This window comes from Sciurus carolinensis, chromosome 9 (genome assembly GCF_902686445.1).
Source record: "Sciurus carolinensis chromosome 9, mSciCar1.2, whole genome shotgun sequence".
In the NCBI taxonomy this organism is placed as follows: domain Eukaryota; kingdom Metazoa; phylum Chordata; class Mammalia; order Rodentia; family Sciuridae; genus Sciurus; species Sciurus carolinensis.
The window spans coordinates 66,462,322-66,478,644 of record NC_062221.1 but is presented as its reverse complement, the minus strand read 5'-3'; the positions used below and the strand labels follow the sequence as shown (position 1 = coordinate 66,478,644).

The following is a 16,323-nucleotide window of genomic DNA, read 5'->3' as shown; positions in this document are numbered from 1 at the left end:
GCTCCCTCCACGTGGTAGCCTATGGGATCACTGATAGGGATTTTGAAATTTTTTAAAGCTTTTCTTCAGATTTCCTTGTGAAATAAAGGACTTTTACTGGAGATAGCACCCCAGGGGCACTGTACCACTAAGCTATAACCCCAGCCCTTTTTATTCATTATTTTGAGACAGATCTCACTATATTGTTGAGGCAGGCCTGAATTTGCACTCCTCCTTCAGCCTCCAGAGTCACCACTGTGCATGGGATTCCTAGCTTTTAAGTTCTGTGACCATTTGTTTGGGGGAGGGATCTGAAACATGAAGTTAGTATGGATTGGTAAGCTCTTTGAAGGACTGTCTACTACATACTGTGAACACACAACATGCACGCACCCCTGGTGATCTTAGCGACTGGGAGGACGCAGTGGTAAGGGTGGTTAAAAAATCAAAATTCTGAAATTTATTTTTAGTAATGGGCATTGAACCCAGGGATACTTTATCACTGAGCTACATCTGTAGTTCTTTTTGTTTTGAGACAGGGTCTAAGTGGCTCAAGATGATCTCAAACTGCAATTGTCCTGCTTTAGCCTCCTGAGTCACTGGGATTACAGGTGTGCATCACTGCACCCAGTCAAAAAAAAGAAAATTCTTTAAACTTTCCTCACAACTTAGAGTGTGCATTACTCGTGCAGCAGATCTGCTTTCCAGGTAATTTTGTGTAGTGTGATACTAAATGTGTTTTCAGACTGAGCATGGTGGCACATGCCTGTCCCAGCATCTCAGGGGGCTGAGGCAGGAGGATCACAAGTTCAAGGCCAGCCTCAGCAACTTAGTGAGACCCTGTCTCAAAATAAAAAATAAAAAGGTCTGGGGATGTGGCTCAGTGGTTAAGCACCTGGGTTTAATTCTCAGTACCAAAAAAAAAGTGTTTACATTCCTGATAACAGCTTACCTAGGAGTATGGTAAGTGGAGAGAGGCTGGCCCATACTTCAAACCCAGCTTGCATTCCTAGTCAGAAAATAAAAGTTGATTAGTGCCTATATCTTTGTAAGAGGTTTTTAGTCTCAGTAATGAGTATAGCCATTTTACTTGTGCATGCTAGTTCAAGGTTAGTGAAAAGACTAAAAATATTTCTTTCTAGAAAAAAAAATTTTGTTCCATAAATAATGACATCATTTATATTGTAACTCAGAAGTTTGATTATTTGGAAAGGAACAACAACACTCAGATATATAATATCTGGTGTAGAAGTTGAGTATCCCTTGTCCAAAATGCTTGTGACCAGAAGTATTATAGATTTCTGATATTTTCAGATTTCAGAGTATTTGCATTATCTATAAAGAAATATCTTGGGAATGAGATCCAAGTCTAAACAAAGTTTGTTTCATGTATACCTTACACATATAACCTGAAGGCAATTTTTTGCATGTCTATATACTGTGTGTGTGTGTGTGTGTTGTGTGTATTTATATACTTGGGATTGAACCTAGTGGTGCTTTACCAACTGAGCTCCATACCTAACCATTTTAATTTTTTTTATTTCCATACAAAGTCTTGCTGAATTACTGAGATTGACCTCCAACTTGTAAACCTGAGTTCCTGGGATTATAGGCATGTGCCACCCTGTCTGGTTTATATAGTATTTCTAATGCACCTGCATTGACTGATGTATCACATCAGAGCAAGTGTGGAATTATCCACAGGTGGCATCATGTCACAAAATTGGAACATTTGAGACTTCAGATTAGGGTTGCTCAACCTGTATTTGTTTCTTTTTTTCTTTCTTTCTTTTTTTTTTTTTTTTTCTTTTGGATACTGGGGCTTGAACTCAGGGGCACTTTACCAATGAGTCACATCCCAGCCTTTTTTGTATTTTTTATTTTGAGACAGAGTCTCATTACATTGCTTAGGTCCTCGCTAAGTTGCTGAAGCTGGCTTTGAACTTGAGATTCCTCCTGCCTCAGCCTCTGTCTATCACATTACCTTGTCCATCCATCGTAGTTTGTGCTCTGTAGCATGTGAAACATTTCCTAGTTGTGCTGCCTTTTTTATTTAATAGTCAAAATAGAGTTGAGAATGCCTTGCATGCCTATCTTTCATTCTTAACTCTATAATTATATACAGTATCAAATGCATTGATTCTAAATTACGTCACTGTCTTTTCCTATATTTAAAAATAAAGTTAACTGCTTTCAAATTCTACTTGATCTGGGCTATAACATAAGGAATGTCTGACAATAAATCTGGTCTGATTTCTTTACTATAGTGTCATTGTTTTGAAACTAGAAGACATCTTACATTCAATGTTCCGTACATGTCAGGATCCTTTAATATTGGCTGCTAGTAACTTTGTTGGACACTTTTGTTTTTCAATAAACTAAAAACAACCTTAAGCATTTGAGTTCTTTCTAGAGTCATTGTCACTATTTTATTCGGACTCGGTGACATAAGAATTGTTTAAATGTTTGACCTTTTTTTTGTTCCTCTGTAGATCTATTGGGGCATGTCCCCAGACAATGATTGTGTCATTGAAAACTAAGGCAAGGCCATGGGGGTGGTGGGTTTTGGGTGGGGTTCAGTGGTTGATGCTGACCTTGCATGCAAAAGGGAGCACTAAGTTCCAATCCAATACCACAGGAGGAAAATTGTGTGTGTGTGTGTGTGTGTGTATGTGTAATCACTTTTATGTAATTTGCATTGTCAGTATAGCAAATACTTTTCTATTTTATTTCACCCATGCATGTTTTGCTACTGATATATTCCATGTATCCTTCTCTGACCTGTTTCTGGATTTTTTTATGACAGCACAGTTCTTCAAGATATTACTCATCTGAGTATTTGAGGACTTTTTTTTTTTTTTGAGTTTATTGGTAAGTGTGTGATTAAGGAGGGGGCAATGAAAACCCTCAGGAGTGCAGGGCCCAACACTTGTCCAGGGAACCTCATGATTAGGGATATATTGATCCCACAGCCATCTGGTGTGAACTGCTTCCCTGCCACCATGTCTTTAAATTTATCCTCATTATGCTTAGTAAAGCTCTACTTGAGATGTAGATTTTCTGGCTGTCAGGGAACTTCAACCTGGCCCACCTACAGCCTCCTGTAGCTTGGTGCAGATGGACATAACAACTTGGCCAATGTGAATGCTGGCCACTTTACCCTGGGGCTTTCCAAAGGCACCTATACTCCTGTCTGGAGCCTACATTGGGAATAGCAGTAGATCAGCGACGTGGATCAGAGCTCTGGAAAGGGCCATCTCCAGGGTCTCTTACGGTAAATCAAAAAAACAACCACTCTGTACACTTCTAGGAGGCTGTTATTTGCAGCCAATGCACACTGGGCCCCATGAATAGAGGTGTTTGACTATTCTGGCTGCACAATTTTTCCATCAACAAGCACTGCAAGATACGGAACTTTAATAAAGCTTAATTTTGCTTGGTTTCATCATATAACCATGTTTGCAGTTAAGAATGCTAAATAAAAATGAGGTATGTAATTAAAATTTTGCTGCCAATGGGTGAAGCAGTGATATTTTGTTAGTAACAGCACTATTCTAATAGTGTGTACGTTGAAAAGTGTTACCATAAATTGGTGGGGTTTTCTTTCTTTGTTTTATTTGTTTTGGGTGATAATACAAAGGCCTACATCATAGGGACCTTTTTTTTAATGTGAAATGAGGTAATTTCCCATATTTAGAATGGTACCTAGCACATAGTAGGGATTTGAGAAATGTGATTTTCTATTTCTCTCCTTCCTCCCCCACCCACCCTCAATGCTGGAATATCAAATCCCAGAGTCCTGCAGCCTTGTATATTCTAGTTAAGAGTTCTGCCACTGAGCTACACCCCTGCCATTTTTTAAAAACTGTATCCTTGGACAATACTGTATGATAAATGCAGGAGCTAATGGAGAATTAACAAACTGAGGTTGCTGCACGGAGCTGTTTGTCCTTTCCCCACCTCTCATCTGTTTAAAATAAAAGGTATTCATACTCTGTCTTATGAAATGATATTGCACTGGGTGCAGTGGCACACACCTGTAATCCCAGTGGCTCAGGAGCTGAGACAGGAAGATCTCAAGTTCAAAGCCAGCTTCAGCAACTTAGCAAGACCCTGTCTCAGTGGAAACCTGATTATTCAATCCCTGGTACAAAATAAAAAAATTTAAAAAAAGAAACGAATGTAAGTTACAGGTACACAAGAGTGACCTTAACCAATAGGATGTGACTGGGAATGTAAGTTAGTGGTAGAGTGTGTGCATAGCATGTCAAGGGCCTGGGTTCAATCCCCAGCAACACACACACAATGAAACTCTAATGCACATGTGAGGAGTCCAGTGGGGCTGGGGTTGTAGCTCAGTGGAATAGTGCTTGCCTAGCATGTGTGTGGCACTGGGTTCCATCCTCAGCACTACATAAAAAAATAAGTAAATAAAATATAAGTATTGTGTCCATCTACAACTAAAAAAAAATTGAAAAAAAATGTGGCAGTATAGGGTTGTCATGTAGTCCAGCAGTGCCACCAGGAACATGGACTCTGTTGATACTTGGCATGTAGGCTTACATCCTTCTGCCTGTTGCCATACCTCCAGTCTCAAGTTCAGGTGTCAGGCAGGAAAAAGCAGGATGTGCAAGAGATAAAAGGAAAGCAGGAAGGAGTAGTACTTATGTCAAAAAGGCAGAAACTTCCACAGAAACCCTCAATTGTTGTCCCACTGGGCAGAATTTTCACCTAGCACCTCACTGCTGCAAGACATTCTGAGGAAGAGTTTTTTTAAAAGCTGGGTACAGGACTGGGTTTGTAGCTCAGTGATAGAGTGCTTACTGGCATGTCTGAGGCACTGGGATCGATTCTCAGCACTATATAAATAAATTAAGGTCCATCAGCAAGTAAAAAAAAAAAAAAAATATATATATATATATATATATATATATCTGGGTGCTCTGGTGCACATCTGTTTCCCCGGCTACCCAGGAGACAGTCGGGAGGATTTCGAGTTCAAGGTCATCTTGGGCAACATGACAAGACTCTCAAAAAAAAAAAATTAAAAACTAAACATCGAATTACTTTTTAAAAAGAAGTTGGGCAAATCAGACTTATTAGTAAGGAAAGGAAATGTAAATAATGCATAGCAGTGGCCATCATTGCTTGCTTGTGAAAGCTGTTTAAATTTTTTATAGTTCTCTAACATTTCAGAGCGCACCTTCTTCCACATCTTTTTTCTCCCCTGATACTTACACATGGTTGATAGGGATTGTTATGCTCACTCTTTGATATGAGGAAAAGGGCAGGAGAGGTTAAACAACTTGCTCAGTATTTCTCACACAGCATTTTGACCTATCCACTATCCTCAGCCTCTCTGAGTTAACTGGAAAGAATTTTCAATTCTCCAGGATTCATCTCGGTTGTATAGCTGATTTTGAAGGAATGTAATTGTTTTCATAACCTCTGAAGCCACACATGCAACTTGAATAGAGTTAAAGTGTTGCACATTTAGTGGGAGAAGACCGAAACAGGACACAGGGGACCTTGAGCAAGTTCATCATGGCAGCTTCTGGCCCCTGAGATCCCTCTAGGGGGCGCTGGTACCATTGATACTCTCTTCGCAGAGGGATCCTATCAGAGGTGAAAAACCCAGTGCTTGCATTGCCCCCACTACACTCAGATTTACACCACCATTCTGCAAGAACTTAAATGTACCTTCTGGCTGTCCAGAAGCCTGGGGCCCCTTTGCATCTTGAGTCAAATTCAGAATCAGCAGGTCACATTCTTTCAAGGGTACAAAATAGGTCTAGAAAAGCAACATCCCAGTGCCCCAGAAAACTTAAATTGTTGTAATCCTTTTTTTTTTTTTTTTTCTTCTTGGTACAGGGGATTGAACTCCAGGGGCACTTAACCACTGAGCCACATCCCAGGCCCTTTTTTATTTTTTATTTTGAGACATTGTCTTGCTAAGTTACTTAGGGCTTTGTCAAGTTGCTGAGGTTGGCTTTGAATTTGTGATCCTCCTGCCTCAGCCTCCCAAGTCACTGGGATTACAGGAGTGTGCCACTCTGCCTGGCTGATGTAATCATTTATATGATTTAATTTTTTTTTTTAAATGGGGGCCTGGGGTCTAAACCTCAGTGGTAGAACACTTACCTAGTGTGCACAAGGCCCTGGATTCACCAGCATGAAAAATAAATAAATAAATGTTTAAGTATGTAAGTAATATAAAAATACATCCTCATTTTTCTAAATTTCAGCAATTCAGATAAAGTAATTTTCCCCAACCCAAATCCAAGTCTATCCAGGAGGGAAACCATTAGTGTTTCCATTTTTTCAGAACATTCCCTGTTCATAACTTCTGAATATTGATCACCTGTGTATTATATAGACTGAGCAGCTTTTTGTTTGTTTGTACTGGGGATTGAACTCAGGGTGCTCTATCACTGAGCTACATCTTCAGACCTTTTTATTTTTATTTTGTTTTTAATATTGAGACAATGTCTTATTAAGTCTCCAAGGTTGGCCTCGAACTTGCAGTCCTCCTGGGCCAACCTCTTGATTGTAATCCCAGTGATTACAGGTGTGCACCACCACACCCAGACTGAGCATACAAAAAAAAAAATTTTTTTTTAAAGATTTTTAGTCATAGGTGGATGCAATACCTTTGTTTTACTTATTTGTTTTTGTGTGGTGCTGAGGATCAAACCCAGTACCTAACATGTCAGGCAGGTGCTCCACCACTGAGCCATGACCCCAGCCCCCCAAATTTATTTTTGTTTTCTTCTGTTGTATTCATTTTGTATGGCTTGTTCTCCATCCTGGATGAAATTTGGTACAAAAATTGAAGCAGTTTTGCCAGTGAGTTGTACAAATACTCAAAGAAAAGTCATTCCAATCCTGTACAAAGTATTGCATAATATGGAAAACACTCTCTGAATTCTATTGTGATAAAGCATAACCCAGATACCAAAACAAAATGGGAAAGGGAAATTTATGGGGCAATCTCATTCATTAATATAAATGAACATTTAATAAACAGGTCACTAGTAAACCAAATCTTGGAATCTCTTTAAAAAGATAGTATAGGGCTGGCGCTGTGGCTCACCTAGCATGCATGAGGCCTTGGGTTTGACCCTCAGCACCACATTAAAAAAAAATAAATAAAGGTATTGTGTCCACCTGCAACTAAAAAATAATTTTAAAAAGATAGTATGAAAGTCAGGCATGGAAGAACATACCTGTAATCCAAGAGACTTGGGAGGATGAGGTAAGAGGATCATAAGTTTGAGGTCAGTTCAGCAACTTAGTGAGGACCTAAGCAACTTAGTGAGACCATGTCTCAAAATCAAAAGGACTGGGGATGTAACTCAGTAGTTAAGTGCCCCTGAATTCATTCCCTTTATCAAAACAAACAAACAAAACAAGAAAAACTGCTAATCATACTTCAGATAGAGCACTAATCTCCAGAATCTATAAAGAACTCAAAAAACTCTACACCAAGAATGCAAATAATCCAATTGACAAATGGGCTAAGGAAATGAATAGACACTTCACAGAAGAAGATCTACAAGCAATCAACAAACATATGGAAAAATGTTCAACATCTCTAGTAATAAGAGAAATGCAAATCAAAACCACCCTAAGATTCCATCTCACCCCAATTAGAATGGCGATTATCAAGAATACAAGCAACAACAGGTGTTGGAGAGGATGTGGGGAGAAAGGTACACTCATACATTGCTGGTGGGGCTGCAAATTAGTGCAGCCATTCTGGAAAGCAGTGTGGAGATTCCTTAGAAAACTTGGAATGGAACCACCATTTGACCCAGCTATCCCACTCCTCAGCCTATACCCAAAGGACTTAAAATCAGCATACTACAGAGATACAGCCACATCAATGTTCATAGCTGCTCAATTCACAATAGCCAGATTGTGGAACCAACCCAGATGTCCTTCAATTAATGAATGGATAAAGAAACTGTGGTATATATATACAATGGAATATTACTCAGCCATAAAGAATGATAAAATTATGGCATTTGCAGGCAAATGGATGAAATTGGAGAATATCATGCTAAGTGAGATAAGCCAATCTCAAAAAACCAAAGGACGAATGATATCGCTGATAAGTGGATGAGGACACATAATGGGGGGTGGGAGGGGTTAGTGTTAGGGTTAGAGTTAGGGTTAGGGAGGGGGGCAAGAATGGAGGAAGGAGGGCTGTATAGAGGGAAAAGAGGGGTGGGAGGGGTGGGGGGGAAGGGAAAAATAACAGAATGAATCAAACAACATTACCCTATGTAAATGTATGATTACACAAATGGTATGCCTTTACGCCATGTACAAACAGAGAAACAACATGTATCCCATTTATTTACAATAAAAAAAAAAAAGAAAAACAACAAAAAAACAAAAAATGAAGGAAAAACCATGATTTTAAACAAATGATAAAAAAGATAGTTCAGTTTATCCTAGTAAACACACATACACACACACACACACACAAATTAAAAATACTAATCATTATATTAGTAGATTGTGAGCATCCCAGTGGATGAAGAAAAGGCACTTAGTAAAATTCAATATCAATTCCTAGCTTAAAAATGTATATTTAAACAAATTAGAAGTTGACTTCTTTAATCTGATAAAGTATATCTACAAAACAAACTGCAGCAAGAAATCATGCTCAGTGGTGAAGGGTTGAAAGCCTTCCTTTAAGAATCAGAACAAGACAAGTGCTGTCGGGGGCTGCAGACCCCATCCTAGCCTGGCTTGAGGATTTCAGTGTGGCCCTGATGCAGGACATCAGTGTAGCCCTGATGCTGAGACAAAGAATTGCAACAAACAGCTGACACTGCTTGAAGAAGGAGCCCCGGCGCTGAGCCAGTAGGCTGACACTGATCAAGGACTGTACCCTGGCATTAAGCCGGGGCAACATAGATTGCAACAAGGACTGTACCCTGGCATTGAGCCGGGGCAACACAGACTGCAACATCAAGGAATGACAATGACTTCAGTGCGACACCTGGCACTAAGCCGAGGCTCCTGGTTTGCAACATCAAGAACTGGCATTGAGCCGGGGCAGCATGATCTGCAACATTGAGGACTGGCACTAAGCCGGGGCAGCCTGGTCTGCAACATATGACTGATACTGCCGTGAGAACTGGCCCCGGCACTAAGCCAGCAGCTGATGCTATCTAGGAAAGCGGCCCCGGCATTAAGCCAGGGCCAAGAAGAAAGTGACTCATGCTTGCATACGCCTTTTAGTTGCTCTGATTGTATTATATTGTAATCTTGCTCTCCCCGCATATTCTATAACTGATTGTTCTTCTGTACCTTCTTGTATCTGTGCCCACTATGTACTTTTTTGATATACTGTAATCTTACTATTGAACTCTGTAACCTGATTGTCTCACAATTCATATATATATAACCGTAACTGCCTTGTAAAATCATCATCATCATCATCAGAGAACCAGAGGATGATCAGAGGAGAAAGAGAGAAGAATAAAGAGCTCTGATGAACAACTGAGGTGTCGTGTTTCTCTCTGCGGGCAGAAGGAACGCGACAAAGTGCCCCTTAAATTTAAATTTGAAGTTGAAGATCAAAGACATAAGAATTGGAAAACAAGAAAACACTAATTGTTTTCAGATATGATGAGAACACAGGGACATATATTTAGCAAGTTTACTGGATACAAATCAATGTGCCAAAGTCAATTATATCATTAAATGCTGACAACAAAAAAATGTAATCTTAAAAATCTACACTTGAGCAAAAATATAAATTACCTATATATAAGTGACAAAAATGTATAATGATTTATGGAGAACATTGAAAATTTTATTGAAAGATTTTGATTTTAAGTTGGAAACTTTACAGATGGGCTAGTTTAAATTGTTGCACTTGTTGAAAAGAAAATTTTAAATGAAGCAATTTGGGGTTGGGGGTGTAGCTCAGTAGTAGAGTACTTGCTCAGCATGTGCTGCCAAGGATTTTTATTTAACTCAGATTTACAAAATATTGAAGTCAGAATATAGTGTCCCTAGAAGCTGTAGCAGAACTTTCTAGAAGCCATGAAGTGATTTGTGTACTAATCGAGCCCCTTTTGATAGCAGTTTTGGTTTGTGTATCTCATTCTGTCAATGTGGAATGTACCCACCCATTTGCTGCTCTCAGTTGTTTGTGGAGATCTGCTTGCTACTGAGACACAATTCTTACTAGCTTCTAACCAGACCACCAATCAAAAAACTTGATTAAATTCTAGAAGCCTCTTCTCACTTGTTTATGGAGCCCCTGAGATCTCCTTTTGCTAAAGAGATGTGAGGGAACAGTTAAAACAGAAAAACAGTTCCAGGTCTTTTCCTCTGGCATATGGGTGTTGAAATTGTGTCCCAGTTCTACAAGCAGGAGCCCTATTTGAACTAGGAGTCTCTTCTTGTGAACATCCTTTGGGGACTTAGACACCACCACCACTCCTCTTTTGTTGTCAGTTTCATTAACCTGTTAATCTAGATTCCAGTGCAGCTTTGTTTATCCTTCAGAGAATGGATATTTTGTTTGGGACTGGAAGTTGAGTTTTGGAGTATGAAAAGTAATTAAGGTAAGGAGGACTTTACCAGCACTGGCTCTAAACCAGCAGAAAATTGGGCAATAAATTATTATTAGTAGTATAGTACTAGTACTAGTAGTAGTAGATACTGAGGATTGAACCCAGGGGCAGCTAACCACTGAGCCACATCCCAGCCTTTTTTTTCCTTTTAAGTCAGGGTCTCACTAAGTTGCTTAGGGCCTCAGCTAAGTTGCTGAGGCTGGCTTTGAACTCATGATCTTCCTGCCACAGGCTTCCAAGCTGCTGGGATTACAGGAGTGCACCACAATGCCCAGCTACTGGGCAATGATTTTGGAAGAAGCGATAGTCTTGACAGATATTGCCTGCTTCCTAAGATATCTTAGGTATGATTTTGGAGTCCATTAGTGTTAAAAAAATGGTGGGGCCTGGTGGTTTGACTTGCTAGTGTTAAGAGTAGTTGTCTAGCATGTGTGATGCCCTGGGTTTAATCCCCAGAATGACAAAATAAATTAATTATTTAAATAAATAAAAACCTTTGCATTTAAGCTGGGCATCATGGTGCACACCTGTAATCCCAGGGACTTGAGCCTGAGGCAGGAGAATTGGCAGTTTCAGAACCAGCCTCAGCAATTTAGTCAGACCCTGAGCAACTTAGCAAGACCCTGTCTGAAAATAAAAATAACAAAGGACTGGATGTAGCTCAGTGGTTAAGCACCCCTGGGTTAAATCCCCAATTCAAGACCCATCATTGTGCTTCTTAGAGGAAGATTTAAAAAAAAAAAAAAAGGAATCAAAGACATGAGTAGACACTATACCTCCTCTCCATCTTGTTCAGGGTAATTCTTTTGCAAATTTGAGTATTTCCCATGCAGATGAACTTTAGTATATAACTTACAACCTCATTACCAATTGTAAGGAGAGCAAGTGTCTGACCAAATTCTATTACACACCTAGAAGAGAGTTTCACAAACACTGAAGTGAAAGCTTTCCTCCAGCCTGTTCTGTTGCTCACTACAACCTGGGGCTCTTGGTCCTGTGAAGCGCTCTGCCTATAACCTTACCTGAAAAGTTCACTTGAGGCAGAGAAGGAAACATTTCAGAGGCCAGGATTCTGTTACTCTTCAAGATGCTATCATGTAACCAGACATTTTCCTGACCAGTGGCTGGATCCAGTACACTGGATCATGAAGGGATGGATGAAGCGCATTCTTAAGGGTTCAAGTTGCAGGCCACACTAGATTCTGACACCCTGTTCACACAAAAGTCTGTAGCATCTCTCAAATTACATTAACCAATCCAGATAACATGCAACGGCTGAGAGCAGCGGCACATGCCTGTAATCCCGGGGCTCAGGAGACTGAGGCAGAAGGATCTTGAGTTCAAAACCAGCGTCAGCAATTTAGTGAGGCCCTAAACAACTCACTGAGACCCTGTCTCTAAACAAAATATAAAAATAGGGCCAGGGATGTGGCTCAGTGGATAAGTGCCCCTGGATTTAATACCCTGTACAAAAAAATAGTGTAGACAGAGCTCATCTACCCTTCAGATAGCTTCACTCAATGTTAGTATCTTCCTAATCATTGAATTTATGAATACCAAAAAAATTGGTATAATAACTGACTTTTTTCAGATTTCCCCAGATTGTCCACTAATGTCCTATCTCTGTTTTAGGATTGGTTGGCATTAATTTTCTGGGGTTTCCACATAATGTGCCTCTCCTAGTCACACTGGCTGGGTAGATCTGAGAAGTAGTGCCATCATGTCCATGCATGAGAACTCTTGGGGAGATGGGCTCCAGGGCTGAGAGCTGAGTGCTGGGCAGAGACTGGGCAGGGTTTGGGCAAGCAGTTGTTTGATTTTGGGTTTGTGGTGCCTGCAACCAAGGGACAACTTGGGAGGCAACATCTCAGGAACGTGGGATGTTGGAACCAACTTGAAAATGCAAGATTGGGTCACCAGCCCTAAATGGATAAAGCAAAGAGAGGATATTCAAGTACAGAGGAAGGAAAAATTGTTCAAAAACTTTTGGAGCCCGGCATGGTGGTGAGTACTGTAATCCCAGCTACTTAGGAGGCCAAGGCAGGAAGACTGAAAGTTCAAAGCCAGTCTGGGCAATTAATTGAGACCCTGTCTCAAAAAAACAAACCAATAAAAAGTTTAGAGCAAAATGACTTCCAAGGTGATGAGGAAAAGTGCTTCACACAATTCAGGAACCAGATAGTAGGTAATAAAAGCTTATAAGTTAATTGCTGTGGCCAAAGGTGATAGATGGGCTAGAAAGGAGCACACCAGAGGAGGACTAGATGATCTTCATAGCCTGAGTTGTGACTCTGAGATGTAAGGACTTTGGGAGTGACACCTGATTATATATTCACTATGAGGTCTGTTGGTCTGCTCTTAGCCTTAAGTTCTGATGTGTGTGAAAGAGGAGTATTCTACCATTCTATAAAAGAAATATACAACAAGCAAGGTTTCTTGTGTTTAACAAAGACCAGGAGAAAGGAAATCACCTCATTTCAGTGGTGAATTAATCAGTGTGTACTGAAGTTTAATACAGAAGTCAATACAGTATTTGTGCAGCAAATCAGTGATTGGAGAAAAATACTCCAGACCTCATAACTCAGGGTGGAAGAGTTTGAAAACAGAAACAAGGTACTTGCCACACAAAAGAGTTGAAGATTGCAAGGAGTTTACATTGAAATCTGGAACACCATTTTCCTATGCTAAGAATGGTTTCTTGTAGCTAACTACTATGTGTAGAAAGGTTATATATATAATGTGTATTCTTATCACATAATATATAATTAGTTTATAGAGTGATTTTCCCCCAGTTCGGAACATAGTATCTTCGTGTCTTGGACCTGGTCAGTCATGCTATTAATTATTAAACACTAAAAATAATGGAATAATGTCAATTATGTAGTACACTACATTAATATTTAAGGAAAAAATCAACATGATCATTCAATGCAGAAAAAACATCTGACAAAATCTATTACCTTCCCATGATTAGGAAAGAAACATACACACACACACACACACACACACATAAGAAAATCCTAAGGAATACATACATATGTGCAGACACAACTAGAACTAATAATAAATATATTCCCTTTCTATTTTATGGACTAGTTTGAGGGGCACTTGGTATTATCCAGGCTGGTGGGTTTTCTCTCCTCTCATCTCCAGGCCTTGCCAGAAAGTCACACAGGTCAGTCACTGTGATTATTACTGTTTCCACATTTTTAAGGATGAGAGAAACGCTAAGTGGCATTCCCAAGGTCAAAGAGCCAGACAGTGTTCATTCCTGAGCTTCGTTCTCCAGAGATCAACGTTCTTCCTTCCAGGAGGAATTTGTCCCAGCACCTCAGAAGCTCCCCTACACCCCCAGAAAACATGCTTCTCTGAACCTAGAAGAGACAGAGCAGCCATAGAAAGCAGCAAAAAATATTTATGAGTATATAACAGGCATGGGGTTTTGGCACTCTCAATGGGGGTGTGAGTGAGGGCTCAGGCATGAGAGGCCTCAGTGTGGGGTTCAGGAGATGAACTTCTTCTGCACATCCTGGCATTGTTGGGTGTGAAGGGATGAATGGAAGGCCAAGACTCCTCTGGGGGCCTCCCACTGCACATTGGGCTGATGGGAAGCTAACCACAGAGTCAGTACATGGGGGCTCTCCCTAACCTCCAACCCACAGCTGACAGTCAAGCCTTTGATCCCTGGAGGCGGGACAAAGGGCTGGGCACCACAAGTCACTGCAGGGCCCTTGGGGGGCGCTGGGTTAACCATCCCACTGCACTCCCTATGGTTCACATGGAACCTCAAGTAAAAAATTCCATTAAAAAATCACCTTTAAAATGTGATAAACTACTGGACTAGTCTCAGTCCTCATTAATAACTGAGGAAACTGAAGTCCAGAAATGTATGGGACTGGCACAAGGCCAACCAGAAAGTTAGTGACACAGTCTTTTCTCTTCATCTATCCAGGGACACCTGGGTGTGCTCTGAAGCCCTGTGACCTGGGCCCTGCACCCTCCAGGTTCATACCTGCTCCTTAAGCTCCAAGTCCTTCAGCTTCAGGGCCAAACTGACCTCAAATGCATCAGGCTACTGAGGACTGGGAAGTTTGAATTGTATATGACTGAGAATTTTTAAGTTTTTCTCTATTTTTCTTGCTTTATTTTCCTTTTTGTTTACTTGTTTCCTCAGAGTCTCTTTCTCCCTTTTCTCATGCTAAAAACCAACTTCTTTTGATTCTGCTTTCACTCTTCCTATGATCTAGGACTTCTATATACTTTTTTTCTTATCCCTTTAACAGTTACATCTTACACCTCTCCCCATCCTTTTTGTCCTCCATTAGAAACTGCAGACCTTATTGCAAATCTGTTATACCATAGATAATAATTGAACTCATTCTCTCTGTTTATTATGACAATATTGTTAACATCTTTGTAGGGGTTATTTGGTTTAGGACTGCATATTGTCTGTGCTGAGTGCTGCTAAGATTGATCTCCCCCTTAAAGAAGAGGTACTGGAAGCCTGCAAGGTCACTATAAGCCTATAGGAGAGAAACTGCAATGCACCAGATCTGCACTGCTAGAGGGGAAGATACGTGAACAGCATGAAAAAACAAGGGAAGAAAGTGTTCCAAACAAACCAAGATTTTATTTTGATAGAATCCAATGATGGTATAGTAGAAGAAATGCCAGAAAAGGCATTCAGAACATACTTAATTAAAATGATTCATGAAGCAAAGGATGAGACAAGAGAGAAAATGCAGGCAATGAACAATCACTCCAATAAACAGTTAAAAGAGCAACTGCAGGAAGCAAAATATCATTTCAACAAAGAGATAGAGATTCTAAAAAAAAAAAACAAACAGAAATCCTTGAAATGAAGAAAATAATAAACCAAATAAAAAACACAATGGAAAGCACCACCAACAGACTAGATCACTTGGACGAAAGAACCTCAGAAAATGAAGACAAAATATTTAATCTTGAAAATGAAGTTGACCAAACAGAGAAGATGGTAAGAAATCATGAATGGAACCTCCAAGAACTATGGGACATCATGAAAAGAACAAATTTAAGAATTATTGGGATTGAGGAAGGCACAGATATGCAAATCAAAGGAATGAACAACCTATTCAATGAAATAATATCAGAAAATTTCCCAGACCTGAAGCATGAAATGGAAAATCAAATACAAGAGGTTTACAGAATACCAAATGTACAAAATTACAACAGATCCACACCAAGGCAAATTATAATGAAAATGCCTAACATCCAAAATAAAGATAGAATTTTAAAGGTTGCAAGAGAAAAGTATCAGATTATATAAAGGGAGAAACCAATATGGATATCAGCAGATTTCTCAGTACAGACCCTACAGGCTAGAAGGGCCTGGAACAACATATTTTAAGGTCTGAAAGAACATGGTTGCCAACCAAGAATCTTATACCCAGCAAAACTAACCTTCAGATTTAAAGATGAAATGAAACCCTTCCATGATAAACATTCTCAGCAAAATATTACATGAGAAAGAAATGACAAACAACAATGTAGTTCAGCAAAGGGAGGAACTACCTTAAAGGAAAAGCCAATCAAAGAGAAACTGAGTTAAGTTAAAAACCAAAAATAAGCCCAAATGACTGGGAATACAAATCTCATCTCAATAATAATCCTGAATGTTAATGGCCTAAACTCCTCAATCAAAAGACATAGATTGGCAGATTGGATTAAAAAGCAAGACCCAATAATATGCTGCTTTAGAGAC

General features: G+C 39.8%; 1 pseudogene; it reads right to left on the bottom strand.

The window, feature by feature from the left end:
* Positions 1-3,230: 3,230 nt before the first annotated feature.
* LOC124993838 (uncharacterized) lies at positions 3,231-3,358 on the bottom strand (annotated as a pseudogene).
* Between the last annotated feature and the right edge of the window lie 12,965 nt (positions 3,359-16,323).